We start from the raw sequence: 24,773 nt of genomic DNA, 5'->3' as shown, positions 1-24,773 counted from the left end.
AACAATTACAGTGGAGTTTAAGAGAATGTTTTTTCACTTGAGGTTGATGAGAATCTGGAACTCGCTGCCTACAAGGATAATAAAGGCAGTAAACACTCATCACATTTAAGAAATCCTCCAAGTGCCACAGACCAAGAGATGACCCTGTTTCCTCCTATGTTCTGATTTTGCACTCGATTGCTTGCTGGTTTTGTTGATTGCTTGCTGGCATAACTATTTCCTTCTGGCTCCTGTAGTCTGAATCAAGCAGTACCACAGAATCTCTGAAAGCTGTCAGCACAGGAGGCCATTCGGCCCACTGAGTTTACATCAGCTCTCCAAATGAGCATTTCACATAATGCCATTCTCCTACCTTTGTCCTATAGCCCTGGGTATAGTTTCTTTTCATGTAATTAACCATTTAAGTGTCTTTTCAAAACTCAATTGTACCTGTCTTGACTGCACTCTCAGGCAGCGCATTCCAGACCATAACCATTTCTTTGCTCAAGTCATTTTGCATCCTTTGCCAATTACTTTAAATCAATGCCCATTTGTTTGTGTAGCATTCACAGGTGGGAACAATTTCCCCTTATCTGCTCTGTCCAGACCCTTCATAGTTTTAACAATGCCTGCTCCTTGTAGGTCTACGCTATATGTTCTCTGGGCTTTTGTCCAGAATTTCTGCACGAACTACATTTAAATTATGATTAAACATTCATTGAATGTCAGTCAACATTTTGTGGAGAAGCCTTTCAGAAATTATCGCTGTGTGATTACTAATGGAACAACAATGATCCCAACAGTCGCCTTCCTTCTGGGCATTTTCCATCAGACTTTTAACAACGTGCAATTTCACCTTGTTTAATTACCCTTGGGAGAAGGCGGAACTCAATAATAGCACGTCTTTGTAAAGTGTTACTCAGATAAAATTAATACTGAGGTTATATAATCAATGATAATAAATATGGTGAACCCTAACGTATTGACAGACTATGAATTTTTCTTCCTGAAACATACTAGCAATTAACTGACAGCACCCAGGAGTCTGGAACATGCTTTGTCGACTGAGTGAACAGTAATTAATATCTGGAGTCTGAGAGTTAGCTTAGATTAGACTTACAGTGTGGAAACAGGCCCTTCGGCCCAACAAGTCCACACCGACCCGCCGAAGCGCAACCCACCCATACCCCTACATTTACCCCTTACCTAACACTACGGGCAATTTAGCTTGGCCAATTCACCTGACCCGCACATCTTTGGACTGTGGGAGGAAACCGGAGCACCCGGAGGAAACCCACGCAGACACGGGGAGAACGTGCAAACTCCACACAGTCAGTCGCCTGAGTCGGGAATTGAACCCGGGTCTACAGGCGCTGTGAGGCAGCAGTGCTAACCACTGTGCCACCGTGATACCACTTTGAGGCTGGGTGAAATGGTTTGTTGCCAACGTGTGAATGATAAATAAACTAGAGCTAATAAAAGTATAATTAACCGTGGAATCTGTCTTTGACGTGTAGCAGAAGGTGTAGCCTGAGGTCGGATAGGGGTTGAGTTTAATGAACTGTGTTAGTGAATAGAAGATTCATTCCCTTGTGAATTAAGTGGAAGTGATACATGGCATAGTGAAGAGTTTTAAGATATGCCTATTTTTGAGTAAACTGGTTTAAACTATCTGTGTCAGTATTTTACTGAAGTAGAGGAGTGTTTGGGAATCTCCCTTTATACATACAGAAAACCTGGATCATCACTGAACATCCACAGGGTGTAGGAATGAGGCAAAATGATATTATTTTGCACTTTAGGCTATCACTTTGATTTGTTCGCAAGTCTATAAAGCACCAAATGGTGTTCTTGTTACGGATTTTACAGAACCTTAGCTCTGACTTGTCAGGCTCCCAGCATACATATGAAATGAAGTGTTAATGATTTCAGAGCAAGTTGGGAGACAAGGTGACAACAACAAAATGTTATGTCAGTCCAAGTGCTTTAGATTAGAACAACAACTTGCAATTACATAGCACTTTTAATGAAACATGACTGGTCGCTCCACAAGACATCAGACAAAATTTTGGACTGAGCCAAAGAAGCAGAGGTAGGAGTAGTGACTAAATAATTTCATCGTAGGCTTTATGGAAAGTGTTAAAAGAAGAGCAAGTGATGAAGAGATAGAGCCATTAAAGAGGGGATTCCAGAGCTTAGGGCTTTATGCCTGGAGACATGATTACTGTTGACTCCATCTACACTTCTCATGGAAACAACAATATTGTTGTTGCATCTACACTTCTCGCTGGGTTGGAAAGTCAGCCAACATCATCAAAGACCCCTCCCCCTCCCACCCCCAATAATAATCTCTTCCAGTCTCTTCTGTCAGGCTGAAGACACAAAAGCTTAAAATCACAACGTTTCAAGAACAGCTTCTTCCCCACTGTTATTAGCTTTCTGAATGAACTTCCCAAATTTTAAATTTAATGCTTATCTTGTGCACCTTCTCGGCAGCTGTAACATTGTATTCCTCACTCTGTTCTGTTATCCTAATACACTTTGTTTGTATGATCTGTCTATACTGCAAGCAAAACAAAACTTTTCACTGTATGTAGGTACATGTGACAATAATCAATTCGAATCATTTCAAAAGATAGAATAAAGGGAGTGAGAGATTCAATAGAGGCTTGAATTAGAACAATGCAGAGTTCTTTTAAGTTATGATTTGGACATGCAGGTGTTGGACTGGGGTGTATAAAATTAAAAAATCACACCACACCAGGTTATAGTTAAACAGGTTTATTTGGAAGCACTAGTTTTCAGAGCGCTGCTCCTTCTGACACAACCACCTGTGGAAGGAGCAGTGCTCTGAAAGCTAGTGCTTCCAAATAAACCTGGTGAATTATAACTTGGTGTTGTGTGATTTTTAACTTTCTTTTAGGTTAGTGAGGCTGCAGGAGGTTACCGAGGCACAGCACAATGGCTATGGAGTGGTTTAAACACAAGGATCAAAATCCAAACCGTGAGGGGCTGAGAGCCAATGCAAGTTAGCAAACATAGTGAGGACAGATGAGTGGGGCTTCTCGATTGAATGCAGGCAAAAGAGTTTGCATAGAGTCTGAGGAGCTAGGCACTACATTAGAAAAAGCAGAAGCACAAAGGTGGCAATCTCTGGATTTTTACCTGAACCGCATGCAAGTTTGCATAGAGTAAATAAAATGAGAGAAGTGGATGGGTGGTTGAAAGGAGGTTGGGGTGGGGTTACAGTCTGTGGGGCACTGATACCTGGGGAAAATGGGGACTGTACTGATAGGAGGGATCTGAGATCAGCGTGTTGGCAAGTTATATGACTTGAGAAGGATGGGCTAATATGGGAAAAAATTGAGTAACTTAAAGAGAAATGGCAAGCCACTAAATCAAGTAAGCAATAAAGGTGATGATATGTAGTGTTCAGGAAGGGACAGTGAATGGAACAGTGTGACAACAGATAGGGCCTAAGTTCATAAAAAAAAGTAAAACAAAACAGAAGTAAGGTTTCTGTACCTAGGTAATTATAGCATTTGTATTAAAACAGATGAATTGTCAATAGAGAATCATATACATGACCGGATAAGAATTACAGAAGTTTAATTATTAGGAGATCAAGGATGAAACTTTACAGTCCAAGAAAATGTGACATTCAACAAGGACAGAAAGTCAGGAAAAGCTGGTATGGCTCTCGTCATTGGAAAGAATGTAGAAATTAATCAATCACTAAATTAAAAGGGTGCAACATGGATGCAGGAATCGAGAAAGCTGGAGGGATGCAAGGTACATTTACTTTAAAATTATAAAGGACGGCAAACCACAAAAATGTGTGAGGCTTTTTAACCTCACCCAACAAAATGATTGCAGTTAGCAGACGGTGCAAAACCAGTTTAGAATCACAAAGAAAAGTCACACACCGTCTTAAGGAATAATCACTGTAAGCAGATACAGCAAAGAACTGTTCAGAACCATAAAGAGGCAAGATTACTGTGGAATGTGGAATGTGAAAGGATTGATTAACTTTAGAAAGTACATAATTGTACCGACCAGAGACGTGTCTGGTTTTACACAGCAAAGCACTGGAATAATTTCAGTTGCTATGTTGATCTGAATCTCTGAGTGCTGTGCAGAATTATAAAATGTGTAACTGTATAAGACAAGCGACAATTGAGACAGCAATGTCCTTGCACATTTGTACAATATTTTTCAGGGATCCCCAAATGTCTCCAACTCCAGGGTTAGGTGAACACTATAATAAATTAAAGGGGCATTGGTATACTGTAGGGATGGATGTCCCTCGTTTTAGAGTTTAGATTAGATTAGTTGGAAATAGCAAGGTGCAGAAAACATTGGTGGGATTTGTTTCTAGGTGACCAAACAGCAGTGGTGATGTTTATCATAACACAAATAAGGAAGTTAAAAATCACACAACACCAGGTTATAGTCTAACAGGTTTATTTGGGATCACTAGCTTCCGGAGCACTGCTCCTTCATCAGGTTGTTAAGGAGCAGTGCTCAGAAAGCTAGTGCTTCCAAATAAACCCATTGACTATAACCTGGTGTTGTGTGATTTTTAACTTTGTACACCCTAGTCCAACATCGGCATCTCCAAATCGTGACTAATAAAGAAATTTGAGATGGTGTAACAAGGGGAATACAAAGTAAAGTTGATATCATCCTACTTCTCATTAGAGAGAGAGAGAGAAGACTCGTGGTGGTTTAACCTGAGGGTGACCATTCCTCAGTTGAGGGACTAGGTTGAGAAGGAGAGTCCTTCAAGATTAACAATAGCAGCTAAAACAACTCCTGAGAGGTAGCCGCAGATAGTGCAGAATTGAACCCACGCTGTCAGTGTTACTCTGATTGCAAAGCAGCTATCCAACCAACTGAGCTAACCAACCCCTCCACTGATGCTGCTAGACCTATTGAGTTTCTCCAGCAATTTTTGTGCTTATTTTGAATTTCCAGCATCAGCAGTTCTTTGTTTGATTTTACCTCTCTACATGCAAACTGAGTAAAACTGATTCATGCTAAGGTTATGGGATGAATTACTGGATTGTCTGCGAGATGCTTTTCTGGAGTGTTATGTTGAGGAACCAACCAGGGAATGAATTAAATTAGGTCCAAGATTATGTACCAAAAACTATTTTATTCCATTTTTTAAATAGAAGATTCTTTCTGAAAGGATTACTATAATACCATAAAATTTCACGTTAAGTCTGAAAGTGACAAGAGTTCAGAGAGGTGAGTTAGATGTGGCATATTTGGAAAACCATGTTAAATTGTGTATTAGTAGATAAGCACTGATTAACATTTATAGAATTAGGGCAGCACAGTGGCTCAATGGTTAGCACTGCTGCTTCACAGTGCCAGGGACTTAGGTTTGATTCCAATCTTGGGTGACTGTCTTTGTGGGTTTCCTCCCACAATCCAAAAGTGTGCAGGTTAGGTGAATTGCCCATAGTGTTCAGGGATGTTAGGTTAGGTGCATTAGTCCAGGGCAAATGGAGGATAATTGGGTCTGGGTGGGTTACTTTTTGGAGAGTTGGTGTGGGCTGAAGAGCCTGTTTCCACACTGTAGAGTTTCTATAATGAAATAAGTAATAGCTAATACATAGTTGGTCATGATCATAAGATGTAAAAACAGAAGTAGCTCATTCAGCCCGTTGAATTTTCTCTGCCATTCAATGAGGTCATGGCTGATCTGATAATCCCCAACTCCACTTTCTGCATTTTCCCTGTAACTGTTTGTTCCCTTATAGATGAAATATCTGTCTACTTCAGCCTTGAAAATACTTAACAAATCAGCCTCGACAGCCCTGTGCTGTAAAGAATTCCAGAGATTGACTACACTCAGAGACAACATTGCTCCTCATCACTGTCTTGAGATGACACCAGCAGCTGGTGACGAGTGGAGTTCCACAGGGGTCAGTGTTGGGACCACAGCCATTTCACGTCATACATTACTGATCTGGATGAAGGAGGTGAGGGCATGTTTGCCAAATTTGCTAATGACATGAAGATAGATGAAGGACATGTACTACTGAGGAAGCAGGGAAGCTGCAGAAGGAGTTGAAAATGTGTTGCTGGTTAAAGCACAGCAGTTTAGGCAGCATCCAAGGAACAGGAAATTCGACGTTTCGGGCATAAGCCCTTCATCAGGAATGAGGAGAGGGTGCCAGGCAGGCTAAGATAAAAGGTAGGGTGGAGGGACTTGGGGGAGGGGCGATGGAGATGTGATAGGTGGAAGGAGGTCAAGGTGAGGGTGATCGAGTCTGTTTGAGAACGTGGCTGAAGAGTTTCTGTGCAGAGGAGATGACCTGGGGGGTGCAGTGAGAGAGAGACTCACTGAAATCCTTGACCTCCTTCCACCTATCACATCTCCATCGCCCCTCCCCCAAGTCCCTCCTCCCTACCTTTTATCTTAGCCTGCCTGGCACCCTCTCCTCATTCCTGATGAAGGGCTTATGCCCGAAACGTCGAATTTCCTATTCCTTGGATGCTGCCTAACCTGCTGTGCTTTAACCAACAACACATTTTCAACTGTGATCTCCAGCATCTGCAGACCTCATTTTTTACCCGAAGATTTTAACCTACTGCGAATCCTCTTACAAGGAGGATAAGTGCAATGTTAGCATTCATTTTGAAAGGGTGAGAATGCAAGTGCAAGATGTGCTGCTGAGGCTGTATAAGGCTCTGGTCAGAGAGCATCTGGAATATTCTGAACATTACAGATCACACATCTAAGAAAGAGTGTGCTGGCCTTGGGAAAGGTGCAGAGGAGATTTTCAAGAATGATCCTGGGGATGAAGGGCTTGTCATATGAGGAGCGTTTGAATACTCTGGGTCTGCATTCAATGGAGTTTGGAAGGATGAGAAGGGATTCTCAAATAATTTTACAGAACACTGAGAGGACTGGATAAAGTGGACACAGAGAAGATGCTTCCACTGGTAGGACAGACTAGGGCCTGAGAGCACAGCCTCAGAGTGAAGGACCCTTCAGAACTGAGATGAGGAGGAATTTCTTCAGTCAGGGCTGATGAATCTGTGGAACTCGTTGCCACAGAAGGCTGTGGAGACCAAGTCATTGGGTGTATTGAAGACAGAGATAGGTTCTTAATTAGTAAGGGGATCAAAGGTTACAGGGAGGAGAATGGGGTTGAGAAGCATATCAGTCGTGATCAATTAGCGGAGCAGACTCAAAGGGCCAAATGACCTAATTCTGCTCCTATGTCTGATTGTCTTAAATATGTGACCCCTTTTTGTGAAATATATCCTTTTATGGGAAGTGAGGGCTATTGGCAAAGCTTGCATTTGTTTCCCATCTCTAACTGTCCTTGTTCAGTTTGAAATGGATGTTGTTACATGGGTAAAATGTAAGTAGCTTGTGTGGAGTGCCTGTGTTTCTTTACCAGACAACATTCTTGAGCTTCTGTTAACAGCTTCTTAACTTCACAGGAACACTATATTACAATAAGTTATAATGTGAGCCCAGTTTTAACTAGATCACTCACCACAATGGGGATTAAAGGGAGGCCACATAAAGAGGAAACATTAGCCCAAGCTCAAAGACACGCATTTGCAATCACAATGGAACAATGGGTAGAATTGTGGAAAAAGATCCTGTGACAGTCTGGATTGCCATGGAATAAAAACAAAAACTGCATTGACTTAATGTTCTTTGCCTTGGTTACATGGACTTGAGGTGGGTAACTGTCTTACACAGTCATTTTTGACTGGTTTACCGACCAATAAATTAATTCTAACCAAGTATCTTAGCTTCTCCCGGTCATATGTTACACCACATGCCCATTATTGTTCATTCAGTCTTTCACTCAGTGAAATGTACTTGAAAGTCAACGGATAAATCACTTTGTGACGTGAACTAGGCTACGGTTAGTGCAGCTAATGATCATGTTCTTTGTGTTTGATGGCAGATGGCCTTGCATAAATGCAATAAAGAGAGGAATGGAAAAATATACTACATGTTCCTTCACAGATTAGGTCCAAAATAGCAGTAAATTCTATCATGAATAGCTTTACCTTTTGCAGAAAACGCGTAGGTAGAAGGAACATGGTGTGTAAATGTCACATTATATCAATTTTATCTGTAGTTTCTACACAGACAGCAATCTGACCAGAAAGGGAACAAACTTTCTCAAGGCCAGTAATAAAGAGAGACAGAGTTTCAAACCTTTATGCTTGAAGAATGTGCAGTGATCAAAATAGAAGACAATGGACTTTGAAAAGCAGTGGCAATCACAGCTCTGAGCTCTTCATTCAGATGTTGATTGTGCTTTTGATAAAGGCTTCAGCACTAGATTGCTTTAAATGTGTTTCAAGCAGAGGAGTGAGAAACAATAAAGTAGGAATGTGTGAGAAGCTGAATACATTCAGGAAACATGTGGTGGTGGTGGGGGTGGGGGGGGGGGGGGGGGAGGTGCGGGGTGTCCATTGCACTTCTTTAGGTGCTGACTGAAAACAAACATTTTAAATTACAGCAATTTTACTGAATCTGTGAATGCTATCGTTCTGTGGTGGTTGTGATGTAATAGGCAATGTTCCCAATTATAACAGGTGACTCAGAGCTTCCTAAAGTCATAAGTTCATTAAGGAATCGGAAAAGTCATTCAGCTATCAGAACTCATTTCCGGCAATACTTGACACTTTGGCCGTTGTAGCACGTGAATCCTTCTTAAGCATATCCTAGATTTACATCTCCCACCCCGACTACTCTCTGAATGAGAAAGAACATTCAAAAGCCAGCCTTACATTGAAAACCATTGTCTCCTTGGTCATTTCCTATGGTTTATTTTGAAGTTATAGACATTTCTGGGCCAGTTACTTTCTCACTAACCTGTAAAACTGCTTCATTGATGCCTCAAAACGTTTCGGGTTTTCTCTGATATTTCAACCTCTTGATATTAAGGATGAGCATCTTGCTACATTTTGCATTTTTATGTTTCCCTAGTGGTTCTGTTCTTTTTTCTGAGGACAATCTGATTTCCTGGTTACATTTCTTTTTCTCCTTTGTTTTCTTTATTCTCCTCATGTTTGCGTGTGTGCAGGTGCAAGATACAGTGAAAGACACCAAGTGAAAATAACTTTATTAATATTCTATCACCAGAAAGGTCACCCATGTGGACAATGTCCCAGTGACAAGCAGAGCTCACAGCGAGCAATGCTGATTGAAAAAGTTGATGGGGACGGTAGGGTCTAAATCAAAAAAAGAATTGGAGGGGGAAGTAAAGCAATCTATCCCTCACGGTGCCCAGTTTCCCTAAAGAGGCCAAAAGTATTAGTAGACACTGCATACTTCATCTCCAGGGACAGCACGTCCCGTTCCAGGTTGTACCATGACCAGAGCTGGGTGCAGTATTCAAATTAAGGTTTCATTGGAGCACTTTACAATTTATTCATAACTGACTCTTATCTCACATCTGACTGATTTTCCTATGTAGTTTGAATGGCCTTATTAATTGCTGTCCTGCATTGGCTGGATATCATTGACTTAGAGTCATGGAGTCATAGAGGTGTACAGCATGGGAACAGACCCTTCAGTTCAACCCATCCATGCCGACCAGATATCCCAACCCAATCTAGTCCCAGCTGCCAGCACCTAGCCCAGATCCCTCCAAACCCTTCCTATTCATATGCCTTTTAAATGTTGCAATTGTACCAGCCTCCACCACTTCCTCTGGCAGCTCATTCTATACACGTACCACCCTATGCATGAAAAAGTTGCCCCTAAGGTCTCTTTTATATATTTCCCCTCTCACCCTAAACCTATGCCCTGGACTTTCCAACACCAGCCAAAAGAAGGAAGGAGACCAGAATTGCACAAAATATTCCAACAGTGGCCTAAGCAATGTCCTGTACAGCCGCAACATGACCTCCCAACTTCTGTACTCAATACTCTGACCAATAAAGGAAAGCATACCAAAGGCCTTCTTCACTATCCTATCTACCTGCAACTTTGTTTTCAAGGAGCTATGAACCTGCACTCTAAGGTCTCATTGTTCAGCAACTCTCCCTAGGACCTTACCATTAAGTATATAAGTCCTGCTAATATTTGCTTTCCCAAAATGCAGCACCTTGTGTTTATCTAAATTAAACTCCATCTGCCAATTCTCAGCCCATTGGCCCATCTGGTCCAGATCCTGTTGTAACCTGAGGTAACCTTCTTCGCTGTCCACTACACCTCCAATTTTGGTGTCATCTGCAAACTTCTTAACTGTACCTCTTATGCTCGCATCCAAATCATTTATGTAAATGACAAAAAGCAATGATCCTTGTGGCACTCCACTGGTCACAGGCCTCCAGTCTGAAAAACAACCCTCCACCACCACCCTGTCTTCTTCCTTTGAGCCAGTTCATATCCAAATGGCTAGTTCTCCCTATATTCCATGAGATCTAACTTCGCTAATCAGTCTCCCTTGGAGAAACTTGTGGAACGCCTTAGTGAAGTCCACATTGATCACATCTACCGCTCTGCCCTCATCAATCCTCTTTGTTACTTTTGCAAGAAACTCAATCAAGTTTGTGAGACATAATTTCCCACACACAAAGCCATGTTGACTATCCTGAATCAGTCCTTGCCTTTCCAAATACATGTACATCCTGTCCCTTAGGATTCCCTCCAACAACTTGGCCACCACCGAGGTCAGGCTCACTGGTCTATAGTTCCCTGGCTTGTTTTTACCATGCTTCTTAAACAGTGGCACTACCTTAGACTTTTTTGGGCTCTAGATTGCTTTCCATTAATTCAAGTAAAAAATGAGGTCTGCAGATGCTGGAGATCACAGCTGCAAATGTGTTGCTGGTCAAAGCACAGCAGGCCAGGCAGCATCTCAGGAATAGAGAATTCGACGTTTCGAGCATAAGCCCTTCAACATTAATTCAAAGCCATTCATGGAGGCAATATGTTTTCTTGCCCAACCTATCCGACGCTCCCTATATCTGTGTTGTATTGGTTCTAACTCTGACCTCCCACATTATTTCTGATGGAAAGTCATTGAGCTGAAACTATAACTGTTTCTCTCCACAGAAATGTGCTAATATTTTCCAGCCTTTTTGGTTGTTTCAGGTTTCCAGCATCTGCAGAAATGTGTGTTTGCCCACTTACTTACATGGTCCAGCTTGCTCTGTAATTTCAATACTGGTTCCACTATTTCCACCCAATTTGGTGACGTTGGCAGATTAGACGATATTGCATTGTTTCAAAGTCTAAGTCATTAATGCAGATGGAAGATAACATTGTAGCCAATGCTGAACCTTAGACACTTAATTCTCCACTTCCCTCCATCTGATGTAATTCATCTGAGTCTGTTTCTACTCGATAAATGGTTGCTGTTAACTGTTGCAGCTTGAATTGATCATGAAATGTTTGGGAGGACTACAGCTTAGCATCAATAACATTTGAAATCCCAGTGGAAATGATGAGGATAAAGGAACAACGAAAGGCAGGAACATAGATCTGTGGAAAAACAGGGAAGTCAGTCAGTCAGCTTCACAGATCAAAAGGCCTTCTCTTAGGTATGAGACTGTTTCTTCAAAGATACCACTTTATTTGCTGACCATTTCTAACTTATTTCTGTTTTTATTTTCAGATTTCTTGCTCTGTATTTTGCACTTTGACAACAATCAGATCTTGTTGTTTGCTGCCTCTTTGTTAAAAATTCCTGTTGCTCAGATATTGACATTTGAACATTTAACTAAAGAATTCACAGACTTATACTTTCACTCTCAGCAGAGCAGGGGTCTTTAGAAAAAGCAGATGTATATTGACACCCAGAAGAGGCGAAGGGATGACAGCACTGCTCCTTCCCATTGCTTCCTCTTCCTTGCACAAATAGCAGTCCCTCTGAAAATGCCAGAAACATAACGTTCCTATCATCACGTAAGCACAGACTGTCTCTCGCCTGCTTCTTGTCAAAACATTAACTCTCAAGCCTGTCAGTTTGCTCACACTTATTAACGTACGTTCAGGGAAAGGAAAATGGTTAGTCACAAACCAGGAAGGCAGCTCAACAAATCTGAGTTTTCCTACATGAGACATGCGTGCATTTAGAAGGTATTTTAGTTTGGCTCATTGACATCTCTGGCTGTTCCTTAAAATCAATCCAGCAACATTCACATGCCTGACTGGGGTTAGCAATATGTGGAAGCATTCTAATTTTGATAATGTCTGTTATTGCTTTACATTCATAATTCTATAGGTACTTTATAATAATACAGAAGAAACAACAGACCTGTCGTGTTAATGATTGGTGAGCATTTAATCAGATAACACGGACCTTGTGAAGGGATTGGGTGCAGAGTTTATTCAGCCTGGTAGATGTTTGAGTTGCCAATTCTGTCTGAATTTATTCCTGAAGGTTTTATCACATGATTTTACACCTGCAGCCAAACAGACATTTTTTCTCCAATCAAATATTTTTATTTGTAGAAACATAAATATTAAAATAAAGAAAACCCACAATATTTTCAACCCCTCAGTTATCATTCTCTTGCATTTGCCTGCTGCTCAGAAGATTAATTTTTAATTCTGCAAAACTCCAGGACAACTCTGAAGAGTTGGCTTGTACCCTGGAGAGGATCAGGAAGACAGTTGAAGAATAAAACACACTCTTTTTGAAGTTGGAAATCGAGTCTTCCTTTACAGAGTTTGGTGGTGTCAGTGACAAAAGGGACAGGCAGTGACTCTATCGGGGGCAATCATTATTCCTTCCCCCTTTATGTCTGAAAATCTCATAACTCAATCTCAGCTTTGGGAGATAAAACTTTGTCGTTAGGACATGATAAATTAGAAATCACACCAAGACATACTCGTGTGTCTTTATTGGACATTCCTGTCAAGAATTTCTGCGTTAGGATTTGGGATATTGAGTCTCAAAGCTGCGATCATATGATCTGGAAGGGAACGGTAGCTGAAAACAAAACACCCCACCTTCTTTAAAATAATCAAAGTTACTCTTGTGTTTCCCCAGTATCTCTCCTCTAACACCATGTGATACATCTACCTGTAGTTGCAGTTAATCTTGATTCAACCTTTAGGAGCTGAAATCTATTAGCTCTGATGCACCACAGACACCCACTCGCCAAAGTCATGTGTGCTTTAGTGCCACATTACATGAGAAACTTTTGCACATTTAATACTGTTTTTACACATTAGGACAGAAGTTGCTGTGTATGTGGACAAGGATGGAAAATGCTGTGGCATTGTGGAGATGAGACAGAAGTGATCTCAATCAACATAATCTTTGTTATGCAGTCACTGGGGATTGAGAATGATTTGTTTTCACTTTGTTTCAGTGGGTTATGAGATGGCTGATGCATCCAATACCTGGCGAAGGGGAGGACTGCGGATACTGGAGATCAGAGTCGAGAGTGTGGTGCTCGAAAAGCACAGCAGGTCAGGCAGTATCTGAGGAAAAGGAAAATCGACCTTTCGGGTAAAAAACCTTCATCAGGTATGAGGCTGTGAGCCAAGGGGATGGAGAGATAAATGGGAGGGGGGTGGGGCTGTGGGGAAGGTAGCTGAGAGGGTGATGGAGGTGGGGGTGATGGTGATAGGTCAGAGGAGAGGCTGGAGCGGATAGATGGGAAGGAAGATGGACAGGTAGGACAGATCATTAGGGTGGTGCTGAGCTGGAAGGTTGGAACTGGGATAAAGTGGGGGGGGGGGAAGGGGAAATGAGGAAAGTGGTGAAATCCATATTGATGCCATGGGGTTGGAGGGTCGCGAGGTGGAAGATGAGGCATTCTTCCTCCAGGCGTCGGGTGGTAAGGGAGTGGCAATGGAGGAGGCCCATGACCTGCATGTCCCTGGCGGAGTGGGAATTAAAGTGTTCGGCCATGAGGCAGTGGGGTTGATTGGTGCGGGTGTCCTGGAGATGTTCTCTGAGGTGGCCTGCGAGTAGGCGTCCTGCCTCCCCAAAGTAGAGGAGACCACATTGGGAGCAACAGGTACAATAAATGACATGTGTGGAAGTGCAGGTCGACCCAGCCATACGTTGGAGTAGGCTGTGCTAAGGATTGGGTAGATGGCCAATTTCGAGAATTGTGCTCTTCCTCTAAGACCTCAATGTCACCTCCACATGTCCCAGACAAAATCTCTTGATGTGTTCAGTGCCTACCCAACTGAGGCTTCTCCACAATCCAGGATTGTCATCACACTGAAAGCTGTCTTAAAACATAATTAACTTCAGTAGTAAAAACCTTCAGATGGTATGGGACTGGATGCCTAGTGAAGCTGCCAATCATGTTTACTATACATAGCAACAAATGGAAAAGTCATTAAAAAGCCAAACATTTTGTATCAAAATTGCTCATGCAGCAAATAAGTTCCCTTTTATTCTTTAAAGAGACCAGGACTGGTCCAAAGCAGCATAATCAGGGGTTAGTCAGAATCTGATCACTTTTTGCTTCAACATACTTATTCTGACAAAGTAAGTGAGTGCATCATTCTAGTTTACTCCTTTCAGTTTTCCTCAGTTGCCCCCATTCTGTCCTAGTGTGGTTGCTGCTTCGAGCAATGAACTAGTTAATAGTAGAGCATTGTTTGTACTATCTGCAATGACTTAGCAAGAAGTAGGTGAAAAGAATTGGCTCTAATCCAGATGCTTTAACTGATACAGTGTGTGGACTCAAAGTTAAATCCATACCGTGTTTTGCTGAAGGTTCACCAGACTCAAAATATTAATCTGTTTTTCTCTCCACAGATGTTGCCAGACCTGTTGAGTTGCTCCAGCATTTTCCATCTTTTTTCAGCTTTCCAGCATCTGCAGTTCTTTAATTGTATTTTACTATTGACAGTTTTGGTTGGTGTAATCCAGACAGCAGGAAAGGAGCAGGGTTGGCCCACTTAGCGTAGCTTTCCAATCTACACATCCTGGACTCACATCTGAAGAACCATAAGTCATTTTTCTTCTCCTCCAATGTCACCACAACCCAGATGATCTGGTCATTACTGCATCGCGATTTGTGGTATCCTGCTGTGTGCAAATTGGCTGCCATACCTGCCATGTTTCAACAAGCACTTCATTGGTTAAAAAGTACTTTGCGATGTCCTGAGATTGTGAAAATCATTATGCAGGATCATAGAATCCCTACTGTGTGGAAGCAAGGCATTTGGCCAATCAAGTCCATGCATTTGTTTATTGAACAGTGTATTGAGTACAGGAGTTGGGATGTCATGTTGCGGCTGTACAAGACATTGGTTAGTCCACTTTTGGAATATTGCATGCAATTCTGGTCTTCCTCCTATTGGAAGGAGATTGTGAAACTTGAGAGGGTTCAGAAAATATTTACAAAGATGTGGCCAGGGTTTGAGCTATCGGGAGAGGTTGAATAGGCTGGAGCTGTTTCCCAGGAGTGTCAGAGGCCAAGGGGTGACCTTATAAAGATTTTAGATTAGATTACTTACAGTGTGGAAACAGGCCCTTCGGCCCAACAAGTCCACACCGACCCGCCGAAGCACAACCCACCCATACCCCTACATATACCCCTTACCTAACACTACGGGCAATTTAGCATGGCCAATTCACCTGACCCACACATCTTTGGACTGTGGGAGGAAACCGGAGTACCCGGAGGAAACCCACGCAGACACGGGGAGAATGTGCAAACTCCACACAGTCAGTTGCCTGAGGCGGGAATTGAACCCAGGTCCCTGGCGCTGTGAGGTAGCAGTGCTAACCACTGTGCCACCGTGCCGCCCTCAATTTATACAATCATGGACAGGATAAATAGACAAGGTCTTTTCTCTGGGGTGGGGGAGTCCCAACCTAGTCCCAACATAGGTTTAAGATGAGAGGGGAAAGATATAAAAGGGACCTAAGGGGAAGAGGGCGGTGTGTGTATGGCATGAGGTGCCAGAGGAAGTGGTATGGAGTATCACATCAAGGAACCTCAGAAAAAAGCTGGAATGGGTACCAGGAAAACGTTTGTCTAGTTGAACTGTACATAGCACAAAGGAGGCTGGGACAATTACAGCATTTAAAAGGCATCTGGATGGCTACATGAATAGGAAGGGTTTAGAGGGATATGGGCCAAATGCTGGCAAATGGGACTAGATTGGGTTGGGATCTCTGGTCGGCGTGGACAAGTTGGACTGAAGGGTCTGTTTCCGTGCGGTACATCTCCACGACTTTATGACTGCAAGTGCACACTATCCCTCCAAAGAGCAGTCCACCCAGACCTACCCCTGTAACCCTGAATTTCCCATGGCTAACTCACCTTTGGACTGTGGCAGGAAACTGGAGCACCCGGTAGAAACCCATGCGGACACGAGGAGAATGTGCAAACTCCACACAGACAGTTGCCCGAGGGTGGAATTAAACCTGGGTCCCTGGTGTTGTGAAGCAGCGGTGCTAATAACTGAGGGACCATGGCACCCAGTGTAAAATTAAATGCAACTCTTTCTTTTTCTCTTTCCATTCAACTTGAGCTAAGTATCTGAGGCTGGTTCAATCTTGTACAGCCACCTTCTCCAGAATCAAGGGGAGATAACAAGTAATTAATTTTCCACCTTTCTTTTCCATGGCAATGCTGAGGAATAGCAACACATAATACAATGAACACATGACACAAGATTACCCCCTCCCCCCAGCTCACACAGTCTCTTGCTGTTAATATTATTGGGATTTTAACACCGAGAAACATAGAACGAGACAGGCCATTCGATCCCTCAATCATTTGTGTACTGGTTATCTGAAAGAAGTATCTAATTAGCCCCACATCACTGTTCTTTTCTAACGGCACTGCAAATTCTCCCATTTAATGTACTGAGCTGAGGGTGACCAACACTGACATCACGGCAATCAAACGCCAAGGAGACTTGGGAAAAAAAACTGGATGGGAAACAGAAAACCATGATTGAAGGAAGATGGTTGCGATTGTTACAGGTTATTGAATAGGTGTAGCTCCAAGAAACTTGACACATCCAGGACAAAGCAGCTCACTTGCTGGCACCTCACCCATGAGCATCCACTCACTACACCACTGACGTTGTGTGTACTATCTACTAGATGCACTGCTGAATTTCACCAAGGCTCCTCAGACTGAAGCTTTCAAATCCACGACCTCTACCATTTAGAAGGACCAGAGGCAGCAGATACATGGGAACACCACTGCCTGCAAATTCTCCATCAAGCCATTCGCCATGCTGACTTGGAAATATATCGCCGTTGCTGTCGCTGGGTCAAAATCCTGGAACTACCTCCCTAGCAGTACTATAGCCAAATGAACAGCAACAGTTTAAAATGACATCTTACCACCAGCTTCTGAAGGGCAACCAGATAGGACAGCAATGCCCAAAAAATCATCTCAGATGTAGGACATCTCTGCAGGAGTTCCTTAAGATAATGCCCTAGGCCAACTATTTTCAGTTGCTTCATTAAAGTCATTCCCTCCACCACCAGGTCAGAAGTGGGGATGTTCACTGATGACTGCATTATGTTCAGCTCCATTCCCAACCATTCAGATATTGAAGCAGTTCCTGACCCTTTGGCAGCAAAATTTGGACAATATCCAAGTTTGTGCTGAAAAGTGGCAATAATATTCACAGTGCACATGCCAGACAATGACCATCTTCAACAGGACAGAATGTAATGATGTTGAACACATCCATCAAATCTCCCTTTACCTTCTCTGGTCAGCAATCCAGCTTCCCGAGTCCCGTTCCCATTCCAGCAAACCTCCTTTGTTCCCTTTCGAGGGCCAAGAAATCCTTCCAAATGTGCAGTGCCCCGAATTGCCCATGTTTCCACTTGGGAGTTAACTGTAACAATTGAAATGAGGCCAGCCAGCATAGAATATGAGTTCCCTGATTGGGGCTGTTAACCTGTTCCAGTCACAGAGCCCTGGCTGACAGATATAAACACGAATGTCAAAAGCTCTGTTCACTCTGAGAGTTGACTCTCAGGGCCAAGAACTGTACACGTGAAAATAGTGACGTTGTGTTAGAATATTAGCCTCTGTGGAGTTATTTCACTAATCATGTCTCTTATGAAAGTTTAACATAACTTTCTTATACTCTCTGCCTTTTTAATGGCCTTTTTAACAAGAATAAATCATGGTCTAATTTTCTACTAAAAGTGAACAGCAATTCCTGATTGTTAACATTTTTAAGGTAATTATTTGAAACATGTTCAAAGACATTGTTAGTAATCTTTCAGAAAACTTAGTGCAATGCCAGTAGGAACATAAGGAACCAGAACAATTTTGCCTGGCTTAGAAAGCAAATGCACTTTCTATGTTTCAGGTCAGGAAGGGCTGCATTTTCCATATTCTATTCCAAGCCCTCATTATGTGTACTCATTCCATTCCATTGCTTTGCAATGTCCTGCAATGTGATATATGCCCTCTTTTGTAGTTTACATTAGTTACACCAGTTAAACCAAACAGGGCAAGTACAAACCTGCCTCAAAACACTGGCATCACAAATTTCAAAGTGTTAGTTTTCTCTAAAGGCTCACTCACAATTCTCTAATAACTACTTTAAACCTCGTGTGGCCTAGCAATGCTTTTAGAAATGAGTACCTTTGCATCTCTCAGGGGATGTGATTTTTCATTGTTTGCCATTCATCAAAAACAAGATTGAGACACTCTCTCATAACCAGGGTCCGTTCAAATGGACTGAATGTGCAGAAAAATAAATTAAATATGACATGAGCTCTTTCAGAAGGTGAGAAATGAACTGCACAAATGTAATCAAGTCACTCACCCGCTGCAAGTTGCAGAATTACAGAAATGTTACTGAAGGAGACCATTCAGCCCATCATGCCTGTTCCAGCTTTCCAAATAAGTGTCATGTCTTACACCGTTCTCTTGCCTTTCATCCATTCCTTGGACATTGTTTCTATTTAAATAATCATCCAATCCTCTTGATTACTTCAGTTGAACCTGTCTCCACCACTCTTCTAGACAGTGCACCCCAAATTTGAACAACCCATATGAAAAGATTTTTTTCTCACATCACACTTGCTTCTCTTGCAAATTCCTTTGTATCCATGCCCTACTGTTCTTGATACTTTCATGATTGGGAACAGATTCTACCCATCTACTTGATCCAGCCTCCTCGTGATTTTAACCTTTAGTCAGATCTCCTCTTCGCCTTCTGGTCTCCAAGGAGAACAATCCAGCTCTCCAACCAATGCCACAATGCTCATCACAGAAGCGCTTCACGGGAGGCTCCTAAGCACTAAGGATGTCACCTAGAAAGGGGATGAAACATTTGCAACACAAACTCCCAGCTCGGCGAACAGAACCACAACAACGAGCACCCGAGCTACAAATCTTCTCCCAAACTTTAAACACCTACGGGCGAGAGACGCTAAGACAAGCCAGGAAATGGGAATCCTGTGCCAACAGCCTAAGTGCCACATACGAACATCACAGAAGCACTTCACAGGAGGCTTCCAAGCACTGAGGATGTCACCTAGAAAGGGGCGAAACATCTGCAACATAAACTCCCAGCTCGGCGAACAGAACCACAACAAGAAGCACCCGAGCTACAAATCTTCTCCCAAACTTTGTGATGTCTACTCTCTAAAATAAAGCAAAATGTTCAATGTAAACATTACCACACTCAACAGCTTGCCAGTCAATACCATTTCTATTTGATTCATTAACCAGTTTATTGGTCTATTGATGGAGAACTAGCTAAAAGCCCATTGCTCATGATTGTGATTCACTTGGGATGTTAAAGGAAACTGAATAGGAAGAAGACTTGACATTCTGGTGGAAGACCTGTCATTCTGCTATACCATGATCTGTCAGTGCGAAGTGGCTGTAACTCAATTGACAAATAGGGGATGCTGTTTCTAAAGCACTAACTTTTTAAACGTGTGTTGGTTATAACGTGATTGCATCGGCAACACTTTAAGTGCTATTTTTATTGCGCGATTTGTATATAGTGTGGGGTCACACAAGAAAGCCACCATCATGTTATAGAAGAACTACCTGTAACAGAAACTGGTCAGAAGGATAGAGAGGGAAGGATTGGAGAAACCAGAATTAAAACAGGAGACCTCCCAGATTCCTTTGGTGAGCAAAGACAGACACTGCTTTGGTTATCAAGACTCATGCACCAAATGATAGCTGCTTTGTGCTGAAGATCACCGTTAGTCAGCATTTCAGGAAGAGGAAAAGGATTGGGGGGTGAGTCTTTGGTTGGCAGGAGATGATTTGTGACTATTTGATCTTTTATCTATAAGTTTTGTGTCCAATGTATTCTCTCTTACTAGCTGCCTAAAGAAGGAGCAGCGTTCTGAAATAAACCTGTTGGACTGTAACCTGGCGTCATGTGATTTTTGACTTTGTCCACCCTAGTCCAACACCGGCTCCTCCACATCATGTCTTTGTTGCGAATGCTCCACAAAGCTCTCATACATTTTGTATGGAACTATTTGTTTTGCTTCAGCACAACTTGGTTTCTCCATATAGTCAGGAAATACGTTTTGCACTTTATCTGATTATTTGACACTTTCTCATCTATCATTGCCATTGCTTGCAGGAATATGACAGACATAAAATTAACCTCCTCTGCCTGATTGAAATATATAACATGTTTTCAGGGCTCATTTCACACAGTGTCTATGTGCTGGTAGAGAAAGTATAGGGGTTGGGGTGGAATTTATTTCTCCTGTCACTCTGTGTTGTGACATTATATATGTCCTCAAACTAGTAAGACAGTATGAGTGAAATAAAACATTTTGAAGTTCCAAATTGGGTTTTATAAATTATCCTCTCCAAGAGTCCCATCGCCAGTGATTACTCTTGCTATTTAACCCAAGTTCCATGGATCATCCTTTCCCAATGAGTCAAGGTGCCCTGATGCCAATCACTGTTCAGGAAAAAAATATGAAGATTTTTAAAAAGAATTCCAGATTGAGGAAGAATGAATGACAAATGATAAGATTCATGGTTTTTTCACCACGATAGGATTTCATTCAGCTATTTATAAAAAGAATAGTACCTCACCTCACTGCTTAAAATGAAATGGGCAGTGCCAGGTTAATGGGTGAGGATTAACTGACCAATGTACAAGTAGTTAGGAGAAAATTCACATTAAGTCAGCAGTTTAATTTTGACCATTGTTAAACTGGTGCTCATTTATGTTAGATTCTAGAAGCAATACACTTAGAAAAACGAGCACCTTTCGACAGCATAATCAAACTGGTTAAATGATCATTTTCCAGCAATCTTACTGGAATCGGATTTAGCAATAAACATGAAGACCAACCTTATAAAAAAGTAGCAAAATGGGAGGGACTTTGGAGAAGATATTGTGCTACAAGATATGATGGTCTGCATACAATTGGATTATTGAGTCTCATTGTTAAGTAAAAGGTCATAATCCATTCTATATTCCTACAGCACATTGGTAGTGCCAAGCAACATGAGGATGGGGCATCCACAACTAACTAGATTAAATTAGATTCCCTACAGTGTGGAAACAAGCCCTTCGGCCCAACAAGTCCATACCGACCCCCCAAAAAGCAAGTCCCCAACCCAGACCCATTCCCCTACATTAACCCCTGCACCTAACACTATGGGCAATTTAGTATAGCCAATTCACCTAACCTGAACACCTTGGGACTTAGGAGGAAACCAGAGCACCCAAAGGAAACCCACACTGGCAGTTGCCCAAGGCAGGAATTGAACTCAGATCCCTGGCACTGTGAGGCAGCAGTGCTAACCACTGAGCCACCATGTCGCCACGTGAAGGTGGGATTTTGTCACCCACCACAGGATTGTCCACTGGTCATTCTTACTGATGCTGACATGGATGGGCATATCTGTGACTGATAGTTAAAGACAAATTCAAGTAGGTTGCTCAATCTTGTTGACTCCTTCACCATCTAGGTAGACCCACACTAATGGCTGTGTCCTTTAGGACTCAGCTATCTCAGTTAGTAGTGGTGCTACAGACTCATTCTTAGTGATGTACAGTAAGACCCCACTCCCAACCCAGAGTGCACCCTGTACATTTGATGTCTTCAGTGTTTCCTTATCTATCATTACCAACACCAAATAAATAAATCAATCAAATTGAATAAGGAGATTTATTTATTCAGCCGTTGAGGTTGGTTTATAATTGTAATCGGCAGGAGGTTTCTTGGCTTATAAATGACTTGATATCATGAATGAGGCCTGCAGGCAACATTGACAACTTCAGGACGACTCCATTTACATCACTACCACCTCTTCTGGTGCCCCTGATGGTGCTGGTGCTGATTGTCTGTAAGCTACGATTCCATGAACATCATTACGTCTGGCTGTTCCTTGACTCGTCTGTGGAACAATGCTCTCAATTTTGGCACAAGCCCCAGATGTTGGTAAGGAGCACTCTGCAGTATTGACAGGACTGGATTTGCTGTGGTTATTTCTAATGCCTAAGTCAACATATGGTTGCCCATCTGGTTCCTTTTTTCTTTGAGACATTATTGTAATTTTCTTCCTTTTTTTCTCTCAAAGTGATGGAGAAGACGGCTGGGAACATCCAAAGCTGGGGATCATGAAGGTAAAATAGTCACTAATTAATCTACTTATTCACAACTGTTCTCAACCAAACTACAGACCTTCCTGTTGCTGTTTTCATTCTACCTGTTCTTCGTTTTCAGCCTCTTGTCATGAAAAAAGATCATAAACTCTGGATTACGTTTGGATATGTTAAACTTCTAAGCATGGCATGTGTTCAGACTAAAAGTAAAGCTGATGCCGCGAAAGATGGCTGAGAATGTAAATTCCATAACTTTCTAAAATCCCAACTGATTATATTGAATCCCAAGAGGAATCGGGGAATGTCACACCTGAAGTGTACCAAGGGAACCTCAAGCAGAAACACTTCAAAGGTAGAGATGACATTAAAGAAAACTAAACTGGAGTTGTGCCTGAGACTGTTTACATGATATGAGTTAAAAGTGGGAAAATGATTTTGTTCTGAGCAAACAATTTTTTTGAGTTTATCTGCAGAAATACTAAGAAAGGCGGTTAAAACCAGCTGCCACTGTGCTAGAGAGCTGGTGTTCGAGTTTGTGGTGAAAGTCTCAATGTGCTAGAGTTTTCTGTGAAGGAGAACAGCTCAGAACTTCCAATAGATACCATGTGTGTGCAGGTAAAAAGCAATAAAGCATCATTTGCTGAAAGCAAGTCATGGGCAAAGCCACTGCTGAAGGAAACTGGACAAACCCCTTTCAGCTAACAGCAGAACAAGAATTTTCAGACACCACCTCAATTGCCAATGTCAGCACTTCCAGAACCACCCACCCCTCATGGCTGCAATGTTTCACAATCTATTTGTCAGACAAGCCAAGGAATGATTAGGATTTTTCTCTCTCTTATTTTTTGGACTCAGCTGTTGTTTCTAATCTGGAAGTAAGTGTTTCATATTTTATTATCTTTTCTTGCATTGAAGTAACAAGTTCACTTTTTTTTAACCTCAAAAGAATCTGTTTAAATTGACTCCTTTGAAAGCATATGTTCGGACTGTGAAAAGATACAGTTGATTCTGCCATAACACGTGTTTCTTCAAAACGAATTAACCCCAATGCGATTACAGAACTTAGACCATTATTTGTAGAATGTGAGCCTTCCTTACCCGTATTGGCTATAATGTGATTCCGGCCCTATTAGTTTAAACGGTGCTGCTATTATGTGATTTTCTAATAAGGCAGGGTTACATGGGAACTGTACTATTGCATTATATCCAAACAGACTGGACCTGTGAGGGAATAGGTCCTTTTTAAATTAACTTATTGTGACCAACTTAGCTCCACAGACCAATAATAACACCCTATATTTTCTAAAATCAATTATGTCACAAACATTTTCCAGTTCTGACTGGAGTTCACCAGCCTGAAAGATTCATTCTGTTTCATGTTTTACAAACACTGCCGGACTTGATTTGGAGATGCCGGTGTTGGACTGATGTGTACAAAGTTAAAAATCACACAACACCAGGTTATAGTTGAACAGGTTTATTTGGAAGCACTAGTTTTTGGAGTGCTGCTCCTTCATCAGTCAGTTGAAGGAGCAGTGCTCTGAAAGCTAATGCTTCCAAATAAATCTGTTGGACTATCATCGGGTGTTGTGTGACTTTTAACTTTATACTGCTGGACTTGTTGAGTATTTCCAGCATTTTCTGAGCTTCTCACATTTTTCGGCATCAATCAGACAGCATTAACTTTGCCTCATCATTTACCTTATGCAACAGATCAAGCTGAATGGTAGCAGGAACTCTTCAGCTCCTCATCTAGTTGTAGTTGTCCTCACCTGTTATCTTCCTTACATTCAGCAGCAGCAAGTTAAGTAACTGTGAGATCATCACAGCTGAGACCAGTCCTGTCCTAAGTTGATTCTCATATATTCACATCTTCCAGCAGGGATCACAGGACTACCTATCAGTTCAAACCTTCAGCCCAACCCTCAAAGAATCTCACCTAGGGTTCTTGAAGTTGCATCTCATTGCTACCAAATTCAGATCACACAATTCAGAACAAACCAGCGTCAAAATTGATCACAGGGATGGTATTTACTTGCTGTGCCAATAAAGCATTGTTTCTTTTATTCGTTCATATGATGAGGACATCATTGGCGAGGCCAGCATTTATTGCCCATCCCAGAGGGCAGTTAACAGTTAACAACATTGCTGTGGGTTTGGAGTGACATGTAGGCCAGACCAGGTAAAGATGGCAGTATCCTTCTCTAAAGGACATTAGTGAACCAAATGGATTTTTTCCAACAATAACAATGGATTCATGGTCATCATGAGACTTTTA

This window comes from Hemiscyllium ocellatum, chromosome 25 (assembly GCF_020745735.1).
Source record: "Hemiscyllium ocellatum isolate sHemOce1 chromosome 25, sHemOce1.pat.X.cur, whole genome shotgun sequence".
NCBI classification, from domain to species: domain Eukaryota; kingdom Metazoa; phylum Chordata; class Chondrichthyes; order Orectolobiformes; family Hemiscylliidae; genus Hemiscyllium; species Hemiscyllium ocellatum.
Note: the sequence above shows the minus strand (reverse complement) of the source record.